The sequence below is a fragment of the Sycon ciliatum genome, chromosome 11 (assembly GCF_964019385.1).
Source record: "Sycon ciliatum chromosome 11, ocSycCili1.1, whole genome shotgun sequence".
NCBI lineage: Eukaryota > Metazoa > Porifera > Calcarea > Leucosolenida > Sycettidae > Sycon > Sycon ciliatum.
In genome coordinates, this window is record NC_088653.1 from 19,456,911 (window position 1) to 19,469,506 (window position 12,596).

General features: G+C 47.2%; 2 long non-coding RNA genes across 2 annotated transcripts; one reads left to right on the top strand and one right to left on the bottom strand.

Annotated features, from left to right (window-relative positions):
- Positions 1–101: 101 nt before the first annotated feature.
- On the bottom strand, positions 102–1,105 carry LOC135827462 (uncharacterized). Its single transcript, XR_010555455.1, has 3 exons — positions 730–1,105; positions 411–496; positions 102–183 (listed from the first exon to the last, which is right to left on the bottom strand). It is a non-coding gene; the product is annotated as an uncharacterized LOC135827462 (long non-coding RNA).
- A 3,943-nt stretch (positions 1,106–5,048) lies between these two features.
- LOC135827721 (uncharacterized) lies at positions 5,049–12,384 on the top strand. Its single transcript, XR_010555529.1, has 3 exons — positions 5,049–5,366; positions 10,321–10,371; positions 11,270–12,384. It is a non-coding gene; the product is annotated as an uncharacterized LOC135827721 (long non-coding RNA).
- The last annotated feature ends 212 nt before the right edge of the window (positions 12,385–12,596 follow it).

A 12,596-nucleotide genomic window follows, 5' to 3' on the forward strand; every position in this document is an offset into this window, starting at 1 on the left:
CGCACGCACACGGCAAACCAGACGAGTGTCTACTTGCACACAGAAACCAAGAGCACGCGTACCTTTGCCTGGGAAAGACGTGGTATCCTCGTAAGACACTGCACGAATTGGAAGCGATGATAATTATGGTCCGTCCGAAACTGACGGCCTGCGAACATTTTGCGAGGTTTCCACGATGTCAACCTACATTGTACACATAGCAAGGAAAAGAGACATGAAGAAAGGAGCTGAAAAGAAACGTGCAAGCTGCAATATTTGGGAAAGACCAATGAAGACGACTCCTTGGAGTCCTCAAACGCACCTGCTACGAGCTGGGTAAATTAGCCACAGGTCGTTCACAACAGGCCACAAATCAGCCCATCACACGAATCAGTACAAAGACGAAGCACACGAAGTAGCAGCGTACTTACACGAAATCAGTCTTCGTGCCGAGCACATGGTTGCTGGCTCAGTTCGCGCATGCGCAGTCCAACTGCCAATGTCTTCCCCATCCTAGCTGGAGGAATGACAAGAAGAGCAAAAGAAGCAGATAGATTCAGGATGGTGCAGGAGCATTGACGAAGTGCCACTCTGAGAACAAGACACTGTGGACGAGAGGAGAGCAAATAATATTCATATACACATACACCGGCAATAAGCATAGAGAAAAAGGGAGGATACCCCTAAACGAACAATGGCTCCGGCCAGAACCTCTTCATCAACCAATAGTCAAAGAAGGCAAGCACTTACTATCACTTCCAAAAAATGCTTGGTGAAATACCTCACTCATCCCACTGACTGGTGACCATATTCCGCAGCACGTCAAAGTATTTGATTCCAGTCGACGTTTTCTCCCATCGTTTTCTGCGGTGGACAGCTCATCTTCCCATTCCATCTTTTCTTGCCTACCTTGCCGCTGGCTAGCGATTTACTGCTGCTAGAATTCGGTGGGCCATGACTAGAAGCTGCCGGCGGGTCAAAATATTCTACAGGGGAGGGTTGTTCAGGCTTTTTGTAAAAAAATCCCAGCATTTTTATGAAGGATTGCGCAGGACCCCAGGGCGGATCCAACAACAACTGGGACTGCAACAACATGGACACTCAGGAAGGAGAAAAATTCAACACACCCTCCAACACAACGACAACGAAGCAAATGAGCCGGCCGTGAGTGTGGCGGGAAACATTTGTTAGCCACTGCGTCGCAACTGCAGCACCTATTCCGAGAAGCTCGCTAACGCCGCTGCACTACATCATGCACTTCGTCGCGGGGTCAAAAGTTCATGTCCGGTTCGTGCAAGGAATCACGCTAGCATATGCAGAACGCGAATGATTGGCTGCCTCGCCTGATGGGCCATGCGCGCTCTACGCCGATTGGCCAGGCTGCCTGAATGCCTGGAAGACGTCTAGTCTGGGAAATCATGTGAGAGACCCGTCAAGCAGTGATTATGGTTATGTATGCAAGGTGTAGATCTACATGCAGGTCTGCCACCGTCCGGCCGACAGTGACACGCTAGACTGCCTCGGCGCAGCTACCGATCGTTCGTAGGCGCTAGGCGTAGATACAGCCAAGGCAAGCTCCTGCTGACCGCGCCCTGGGCAGGGGTCTGATGCAACTAGAGAAGGCAGGCATCATTTCGACTTAGTGTCCTTGGGAGAGGTTAGTCCTTTGCGAGTTCTGCTCTATACAGCTTACATGATAGAAGATTGAAGCTGAAGACTCCACTGCAGCTGTACTTATGGTTGATTCACATAGTGGCAACATGGCGGTAAATACACACACGTTTTACAGCTTAGCGAGCGTGTGTGTGCAGGCGTGTACATGTACTCATCGCCATATTGCCAGGTGTGCATTTTGTATTTTACCACCACATGAATCAACGATGATCGAAGATTGCTCAGAAAGCGTTTTGCAGGCGACTCTCCTGCAATCAAGTAAGCACTGCATTTTCACACACAATCCGGTCATGCTGGTCTTTGTGACCATGGTCAGGAATGAAGTGGCCATGGTAAAAACCAGTGGTATACAAAGCCAACAAAGAATGGGACCAAGTGATAACGCGCGTAAAAGGAAGGAAGGCAGCCAGACAGTGAGAGAAGAAAGAAGAGGTGTAAACGGGTTGTGATGTTCTTCCCTTTCTTTTCTCTCAGGCTGCCTTCTTTTCACCCGCGTTATCACTCGGTTCCGCACAATGTTGGCTTTGTATATCGTTGTTTTTTTTTCATGGCCACTTCATTCCTCACCATGGTTATAACGATTGAAGCTTCGAAACTAGATTGTGTGTGTGAACATGCAGTGCTTTTCTTGAGTGTAGGCGAGTTGCCCGCAAACGAGTTATGAATAATAAAGCTTAGCGTGAAGCGTTCCTCGGAATTTCGAAACGGTTCTTCCCTCAAGGACTCAGACGCCATTGTTGCTCGTGAAATGGCCTGGCCTGGAAATTGGAGCGTTGCATTTGTAAATTTTGCGTTTTGCATTTGTAGGTAAGCGTTTTGTGATGTACGAGTAATACTTTCTACCTCTCATTTCGTATCTCTCTGGCCGCCTTCCCGTTATGTGCGTTATCCCTTGGTCCTAGTCTTTGTTGGCTGTGTACACCGCTGTTTTACCATGGCCACTTCATTCCTGACGATGGTCACTAAGACCAAAGCGTTGACAGCATTACTGGATTGTGTGTGAAACTACAGTGCTTACTTGAATGTAAGCGAGTTGCTTGCAAACGATATAATTATGAATAATGAAGCTAACTGAGGGGTCGTTCAGAATTTTGAAGATTGCTGTACAAATGAGAGTCCGCCGAAGATTGTTGTACAAACATCTGCTCAAATTGTCTTCAGCCGTTTTGGTCTGAAATCTGAGGAGGACACTACCTAGCCGATAGAAACGAATTAGAAACGAAACGAATGGAAAACGAAACGAACGTCGAAAAGTCTACTGTATGCAGTTCATGTTGGGGAAAGTAACATACCGGTAGTTGGGGAAGAGTTGTTTGGACACCACACTGGTAGTCCTCATCGTCAATGCTCTGACCCTCCAGGAAATCGCGATTCTACGGATGCAACAAATTTCGCGATTTTGGCCCAAACCCGCGTTTTCAGCAAAATCCGCTATTTCCCGCGTTTTTTCTTGTTTTCTGCACTATATCTCACATTTGTATGCACTTTTCACGCAGTTCTTTCCATGATCCTGTAGGTTATTTGCACAGTACGACTCCCGAGTAGATATACGATGCAACAAATTTCGTGATTTGGCCCAAATCCGCAATTTTCTGCAAATAAATCCGCGAATTCCTGGCAAGTTCTGCATCATTCCGCACTTTTCGTCGCATTTTTTGTTACTTTCTGCCGCAATTTCTTGCGCAAGTTTTCGTGAGTTTTTTCCGCAAATTCCCGCAGGGACAGAATACTGAAATGGTTGCAGCCAAACGCATTCGTTGAGGTCTGACTAGCCGTAGGGTGTAGCCTGTAGGTCAAGTACATACCGTAATCATTGTGTACAAATAGTATAATCTACAATGTCTAGCCTCACGAGCACTCCGTCTACCACCCACGTCCTTCTACGGTTTCCAATACATGTACTTGTAAGTAGATCTACATGACTGTATTTCTTTCTAGAGTCAGCAGAGAGGCTTAGTTATATGCAATGCACAATACAAGCTGCTCAATGAAACCCTATGAAGTGAGTCAAGCTTGCGAGCAGCACCAGTTTTTACAATCCCAGTGTTCGCAGCAGTTCTAGGACTGCGCGGCGCCCGGCGTGGATGGACTTGTGCGATCGAATTTCATCGAGCAGACTACAAACCTGTCTGTGATAGTACATTCAGAACATGACAATACCGAACAACGGTCCAGAGCCGTCAAGTACTGTCTAGGAACCAGGGAGTAGTATATATACTACTCCCTGGTAGGAATGCTCGGTGGAGTAATCACCAGAAGAAGCGGTCAAGAGTGCAAAGTCCATAGTGCAAGACTACATAAGTAGTACTAGTACTGTAGCAGAGGGTCGTAGACTACCTGTAATACAGGTATTCTACCACTCCCTGGTCACCGTGGTCACTACCATGTGATGTAGATCTACTACTACTACTACTACTACTACTACTAGTACAGTGCTGGCAAATGAAATCCGACTCCCTGAGCGGCGCGCTCACATCGCAAAGAATGTGAACCCACCGCTCTGGGGGTCGGATTTCAGTTGCCAGCACTGTGCAATCATCATGTTCTTGTGTATAGTATAGACATGTATGGGATGCTGGTGAACTGCATCCAGATTGCAGCTGCCAAGTCGAGGTCCTGTGCTTTTGTTCTGCTTTTGTTCTGTAATTCCACGGCGAGCGGAGAAGAAGCCTTGCCACTAACTGACAGAGGCCGCCTGCTCAGAGTGTAGGCCAGTGGCATTGGCAACTCTTTCAGTCGGGCTTAGCTGGAGTCGCATGAAGGGAGCAGATCTCTTCAGCGGACCCAGCGGGCACTATGGGCCGAATCAGTTTGAGACGTTCTGCATTTGGATTTTTTTTGGATGTTTTCCGACTGTCGCGAAATTTGGAGGTTCCGTCGCTAGGTCGTTTTGCTATCCGAAAGGACTTATATTAGGTATTACGGAGGATTAGCAAGACGAAATTCGTGTTCGCGTTCGCAAACATTTTTCAGGTCGCGAACTGGATTGCGAACTTTCGCAGTTTTCGTTCGGAAAAGTAGTCGGAACACGAATCGCGGATTCGTGTCAGAGCAGTCATAAATTTACCACGCTGTACCTGTACATCGTGTCAACGTCATGCATGTGCGAATTCTGTTTGCTAATCCTTCTCATAACGCGAATTCCGTCACCGAGTTCGACTTTCCTTGGAGTGCGAACGCGAACGCGAATTTCGTCTTGCTAATCCTCCGTAATAGGTTCGTTTGGCTTCTCACAACCTGCGCTACAAGCTGCTGCTACTGTGCTAGCCTACAACTTGTACTGTTGTAGCTACCCAGAGCGTGGTAACTATGGACAACAAAAATGGCGTGCACATGTAAAACAAATTCGAACAAAAAGCCGAAAATAACTTTCGACTCCGCTGCTTTCTTTCCGTTCCAAACTTGTTGAAGTGTTACTTCTTTACCGAAAGTTCCACTGCATGCCTTCTCCATTGTCTCTAGAACCCAGCAGTAGAACAATAACCTGAAATTCGATATGCAGAACAACTCTATAATAGTACTAGTATTACTTCCATCGAGCAGTTGTTCCTTGGGATGCGTGCAGGCCATCAACGTTTGAGTCTGAAGCAATATCTCCCGCGCTATGCACCCTTGGTCTTGGAAACAGGGTGTGTGGAGGAGCCGCGTGCGCACGCTAATCTGTCTCGCTGTGAAAGTTTAATGGCGGCAGAGGTGAAACGCTCGCTATCCAGGTGAGCTTCTCTTAGGCTAAGATAATAGCACAGCGGTCCTACCGACTCTCTGCTCAGCCTGTCAGTGGAAAAAGGTTTTCATACCTGCCAACCTTTGCCAATCCCAGGTCGGGACAGCTAGTGAATTGTGAACTAAAGTTTGGGGGGGGGGGGGGGAGGAGGGGGGAGGAGGGAGCAAACGTGTGCCGAAAGGCAGGCAACGAAGCGATTTCGCTGTCTATTGTTTATTGATGCGTTGAGAAGTTAGCTGGACTCTTTCATGCTACCGTAAAAGTCCGTAAATAAGTACATGCCCGAAAGAAATACCCCCTTCATTCTTTTGGCTCTGTCTGTTGAAGTCAAGTCAAGCCCGATAAACATACTGCCCGAAATAAGTACCGGTACGATGCGCACGTGCAGCACTTAGCATGTACATCAACATGAAAATGACTTCTCCACTACACCCAAGTCACGTCCGAAAGTTAGTTCGTGCCCGAAAGTCAGTACCTGCCCGAAAGTTAGTACGGGTGTGGTCACTAAATTCGAAAGTAAATACGTACTTATTTACGGACTTTTACGGTGTTGAGTTGAGGATGCTGATCTTGGTAGTAGCTCGCTGCATTTCCGACGTTATACATGTTCGATACGATGGTCATTTTCGATAAAATGGTCCATTTCCAGGACAAAATCGGAACAAAGTAAGACCCTTTTGGTGCACCCCCCTAAAGAATTTGACCTAGGTTCAGCATGCACATAGTGCCCATGATGATATGCACCAGCCATCCTACACATATTGTACAGATGATACTATACTCTGGTGATGCGGCCGTGCGCCCCCCCCCTAAGAGGGGGATCAGTTACGCCTCTGACCGAAATAACCAGTGAAAACCTCAGCAATGCGTTGAACAATGAGAACAACTCTATCTTATGTGCGGGCTATAGATTTCACCCAGTTAACCCAGTGCAGAGGTCACTGACTTGTCAGTTTGAGCACTCTGGCAAGGCACGTTCGGGCCTGGTTTAAATCTGGCTTTGGAAAATTTTATTTTTCATTGCTATCAGGTTCGGCCTCATTTCCTCTGTGCTGCGCTGATGAGTCCACAAAGGACGAAACAGTTCCGTCAGGCGAAATTACTGGTCAGTCGGCGTCACGCATTTTTCACAAAAATTTGCGTTTCACCTGCTGGGAGAGTATGCGTGTACTCGAGTCTCATCCTGAGCCCGTTTTTTTCTTCTTTTTTTCAGCTCTAGTACAGCTGTATTTTTCATTGCAAAGCCGTCCTCGATTGTTGTGTTCGTTGTTCAAACGAAGTGGACATTCAATCATGAAGGCAGAGGACATAGGAGCCTGATTGGAGTTTCTCGTGGCATAGGACGGCCACACAGAGACACTTTGGGATTTTCTGAATATAAAATACCGTACGCACGATGCTGAGATCAATTTGTGCGATATCAAATTGTTTGTGATCTACCACATCGAGCAGAACGGGATCCAAACACAAGCTTACCGACGGTTAGGCTGCCGACCTGACTGGACAAATGATCCCTGGCTTCACCAGACGCCAGAAGTCGGACACCATGTCCTTTGTCGCGACGTCCATCTCCAAAAAGAACTCCATCTTCGTCGTGAAAAGGCTTGGAATACTCAATATTCAACCGAGATTCGCGGGCTCGCGCTTTCTCGGATCGATTAATTTCCTGCTGGAACAGTTGCAGGGCAGCTTCCCGCTACTGTTTCAACAGGCGATGGCTCCAAAGCATGCCGGGAACAAGCCATATCGAGGTTGCAAGCCACCCCTCTCAGCAAAAAATTCGAAGAAATTCGAAATTTCAATGGTGGAAGATATACTATGAAGAGAATTTCAAAAAGTATGTTTCGCGGAGCGATCGCTCAACCTACGTCATTCAAACTTTGTAGGATGGTTCAGACGTACATGCTAGGCATGGAACCACAGGCGATGATGCCATAGCTGACACACAGAGTAACACACACAGCAGAATCGTGTGCACAGATACTAAATTAGTGGACGTCGTCATCTTCTTCCCGCTGATCTCGAATGTACTATGACGTGCTATTTCGCCTGACGTTTCTGCAGATTGAGGATTTAACCCAGTTATATTGCTGGTGCATTTGCTAGCGGTTGCCGTAAATGTATTTAGGACGTCATCACAGCACGTTCACTGGCTCCCATTCCCGTCTACCGTGAGCGTTCAAGAACCCGAAATTGCCCTCACGACTCTGCAGTCAGCGCGAGAGTCAATAGTTCGGTGCCACTGCTTGGCACGGATCTAGTACCCACCTCCCACCGCTTTAGGAGCTGCATCTGTGCCTTAGATCTTTACAGGGTGGTGGAGTTCCTACGGCTGCTGATAGCTCAGTCTAACCGAGTCTAAAGCGAACTGTTAAATTGTTCGCTCTGATTGCCCTGTTGCGTCAACTTCTGTACTTTGCCAGTCGATAACACATCATGGCCCACTTGTCTAAAGTGAGGTTCTTGTTAATCGGAAAGAATATGGCCGTGCTTCGTTTCTCACGCAGGTCGACGTTGAACAATGCAGCAACTGCTGCAGGTTGCGTTGTACAGAGTCTACATGATCTTACAGCTTGCTATAGCCTTCCTGATAGGCTATTCCAGCACCTACTGTCAATGTTATGTTGAATATGAACTAGAAAAAAACTCTTCCTCTCCTCTCCTCCATGCGCTCTCACAGCCGACTCACTGCTACCCTCAGTAGCCATTACACGCACCAACCAAGGAAGAGTTTCAGGTAGATACTGAAATTCCTCCTGACAGCTGTTTCGCCTTCATAAGGCTCATCAGAGAAGGTGATATTGAATAGGATGATATCAGGTGGAGATGGTCAGATTTATACTACAAAACATGGGCGCAAGATTACGGGCAAGGTGTGAGAATGAGAAGTTACAATTCTCCAGCAACACAGGGCCAGGGGTTCCAAGAAAATGGCAGGTGAGTAATCCAATCACAAGCTGCTAACCTCTCCAGCAACACAGTGCCAGGGGTTCAAGAAAATGGCAGGTGAGAAATCCAATCACAAGCTGCTAACATTAATTTTCTAACGGCTAGGTGATAGTTTTTAAAAGAATTTAAAAGAATTTTGGCGAGCCACCAAACAAAGTGAAAGAAAGTACTAAGTACTAAGTACTAAGCGTGCAGTGCAGCAAAAGTTACAAAGAGTGCACACACGCATGAATGGACTGTAGTTACATGTAGATCTACTTTTCACTTGGGCAGTTCTCCAGCCAACCGCGCAGGCATGCAGAGACGCACCACGTCGACTGTCCCCGCAGAGCCCCCCTCCGGCGTTCTCCCGAGCAACAGATCTCCGCTGGCCGTCACACCTTGCTGCGCACCATACGTGGCCGGACCGACCGCTACCTCGCGCTGTCCCCATTTGCGCCTCCGTTGCTCGCTGCCGTTGAGCGTCGAGACAACCCGGCCGACCGTGGCGAAAGCAGAAATGAGAGTCCTAGGAGGAATTCGCTCGTCTGCCCCCACAGCTGAGTTGTCGACGAAGACCATGCTTCCACGATAATGACACCGCTCCCTTCCTTCCATTATCGAAACACTCACTGAAGTACCGCTCCACTGGCGCACTGGCTGTGAGAGCGCATGGAGGAGAGGAGAGGAAGAGTTCTTTACATTTTATTGGCCGAATAGTACCGTTCACCATTTGGAATATGAACTAGGACTTACGAGTGCATGAGTAAGAGAGGGAGCGTGAGTTACAATGCTGACTCCTTACCTGGTTTTGGGGACTTGAAAAGGGCTGTCACAGTTTGGCAACAAAACTCTGTATATCTTGGCCCAGCTAAAATGTGAGTGCTCGGATTGATATGATTTTTGGTTTGCTGGTAAGCCACTGGCCATAGCCAGCAATCGCATGTCATCACGCACATTGAAAATCAACATATTTTGCGAATTTGCGAATCGACCTTTTTTCACCATCACTTTTCAATGAGGACGAAGCAAAGTTGGCCGAACGAAGCCTAGAGGAAGAGAATCATCCTCTCCACTTCACCATCACGGTACTGACATAGGTATGAGACGAAACAAGCAAACAAATCCAGAAGAAAACTGTACGCCCACCGCCGCGCTGACTTTGGTCTGAGAATTTGGCAGCAGCAACTAACTTTGAACTTTGAAGCGCTTTTGCTGTTGCCTAGCAACATATTTCTAGCCTTCCTGGCCCCCAAATGCATGTTGGGTGGCCCTGCACATGACTGCACATTGTCTTAGCAACCTTGGAAAACTCAAACCGGTTACCAACAAGCTAGAGGTGAATCGGACCAAGCCCCCGAATGCTCCCGCCGGCCACCGGCGCTTCTTTGCAATTGAATCTGTTGTCAAGAATAATGAGCGAAGACAGATAGACATCATACAAATAGCTTGGAGTACCATCATGCTAGGTGGCATTCATTGTGGGACATAGGATAGTGTAGACCGAATTTCAGGAGGCGTGGGTGTGAGGAAGAACATGCAGAACAGTTGGATGCATGCAGCAGCATAGCCAACAAGAGAACGGGGTCGTGGATGGATTTGTTCTTGCTTTTGATGGATGTAGCCATCCATGTGACCCATACAGTATTCATGTGAGTACGGCGTTTTCTTGTGCTGCCAGGTTTGTGCCCGGCGTGCGAGTGAAACCTGATCCTTGAAAAGGCTTCGATGTACGGGATGTACAGGCCGTACGGGCTTCCTTCTGCCCAGTAAGGGTTCTGAAATTTATTTCATTCTATTTTACTTTGCAAGCGCTGCACAGAACTTCCCTGTACGTATTTCGCCAGGCTTTGTTGAAGTTCGTACCGTGAACTGCCAAAACAAAATGTTTGAATGGTGCTGGGGCGAGTGTAACATTAGGGTGTCCCTGCAGCCGGCCTGATCGCATTTGTTGTCACGACCGATTTTGTCTATACCAATGTCCCTCTTTTCTTCTGTGCCTTTCTTTTGCCTAGCTATTCAAGGAAATCCGGCTGGTCATCGTCTGTCTCTTGGAGCTGTGAATGGTAAGAAAGGTGAAAAAATGGTCAATTTTTGACGATTTGTGCACAGCTGTCATTGACAATGTACAGTATAACCTAGTGTAAGCGACCACCTGCTTTCAACGACCACCTGCATTCAACGACCATTTTTCCATGCACGAACAGTTCTACACAGAAACTGCACTGGATACAGCGACCACCTGCCTTGCGCGACCAGCGACCGACTTTTAGTGTACCAAGTACCATGTTAGACCTGCGCACAGCGACCAAACTAACCAAGAATGCCATCTTGGCTGCCAGGGTTGACTGCAACAATTGGGTTACATTGTTGAAGTGTGCTCTGAAGCAAGTGCATGCAGTCAACAGAAGTGACAAGTGACAGACAGTGCAGGATGCGCTGCATGCACTTGAGTGAGGTGTGCTTTGCCTGCACGAATGTATTCTATTCTCCACACCTGTCAATATGAGTACATGGAAGTACAGTCGTGCACATGCATGTACATGATCTGAGAAGCCACGTATGTGTAGGACCTGGTTCTAAAGACCACCTGGCTTTAACGACCGCTTTTGTGTGCACCGTGGGGTGGTCGCTTAAACCAGGTTTAACTGTACCTGTGTTTAACGGAGCCCAGTTGCAATATAAATGCTCGGATTTACTGTAAGTTTTGGCTTGCTGGCATGTTGTAGGCACCTGCAAGTAGTGACCCAGCAAATGTGTCCCTGCTGTAATTGTTCTTATTACAATGCCCGAAACCACGGGAAAAAAGTTCCAAACTTGGAGATAGGTTCTGGCTCTGGCAAGTAGCGATGTTGTGGCCTGCTGGAACTTGGTTGGCCGTAAGATATTTTTTTGGTTTCTGTAGGCCTGGGTGTTGTTCGTAGCAGTGTGTCTCTTTTCTTTTGTGTACTTCCCTTTGCCTAGCTATTCAAGGAAATCAGGACGGTCGCAGTCAGCCTTGGAGCTGCGAATGGCCAGAAAGGTACGTAACTGTCCATTTTCGGCAACTTATGCCCAGCTGTCTGTTGAATGTGCCTCTGCCTGGTATACCTGGACCCAACTGTAATGTGAGCACTGTGGTTGATATGATCCTTAGCTTGCTGGTAGGACACTGCACCAGAAAGTAGTGCCCTAGAAAATTTCACCCTGCTGTAATTGATTTGATTACAAAGTCCGAAATCACGGATAAGCTCCAAACTTTCAAATAGGTTATTTCAGCTTACCCCTAGCCCTGAGCGAGTTGTTTATAGCAATGTGGGTCCTTTGTTTTGTGCACTACATTTTCCCCGCAATACAAGGAAACTGGATGGTCAAGAACTGTCTTGGAGCTGTGAATGGCCAGAAAGGTGAGACATTGTCACATGTTGACGACTTGTGCCCCGCTGTTATTGACAATGTATCTCTGTATAACTCGGTGCAGCTGCAATGTGAGTGCTGGTAGACTGCTAGCATCCGCATGTTGTGGCCTAGATAATCTCATCCTGTTGTAACAAAAAAACTTGGAGATAACCTTTGTCCAGTTTGTGGAGGAAATCGGGATGGTCACTTTCTGTGTTGGAGGTGGTTGTGGCCAGAAAGGTGCAAAACTGTCAATTTGTGACGACTTGTGCCCAGTAGTAAGGTTCAATGTAGCACTGTATAACTGGGGTCAGCTGCAATTGGAGTGTTTGGATTGAATGGTATTTTAGTTTTCCAGTAGGTTCGCATGTAGTGGCCAGAAACTTTGGTTCCACTGCAATTGGTTTGGGAGTAAAGTCGGTAATCACCGATGAAAAGCCCTTGACTTGAAGATGGGGTATTTTTCAGCATTGAGCATCACTTGGCAAGTTGGTTATAGCATCGTATCCATTATCTTTTGTCCAATACATTCTTCCCAGCTGTTTTTGCACATCAGGGGTCACTATCTCTCTCGGAGTTGTGAATGCCCAGAATTATGAGAAAACGTCGATTTTTGCACTTGAGCCCAACTGCATTGTGTCTCTGTAACCTGAAATTCTGTATCTTGTATCATACTTGCATTTCCTTTTCATGTCCCTCGACTAAGGACCTCGAGAAAATGTGAACTGAGTGTGCCCTCGCTCATAGCAATGTGTCTGAGTTTGACCTGTGCTACCGTATTTCCTCGATTAATAGACCCGGTCTTTTGTTTTTTGAAGAGGGTTGGACCCCCGGTCTCTTATTTGGGCATGGTTCATTATTTTAGCACGGTCCACTATATTTTCATCGGCACTTCGCTGGAAATGGTGGATTT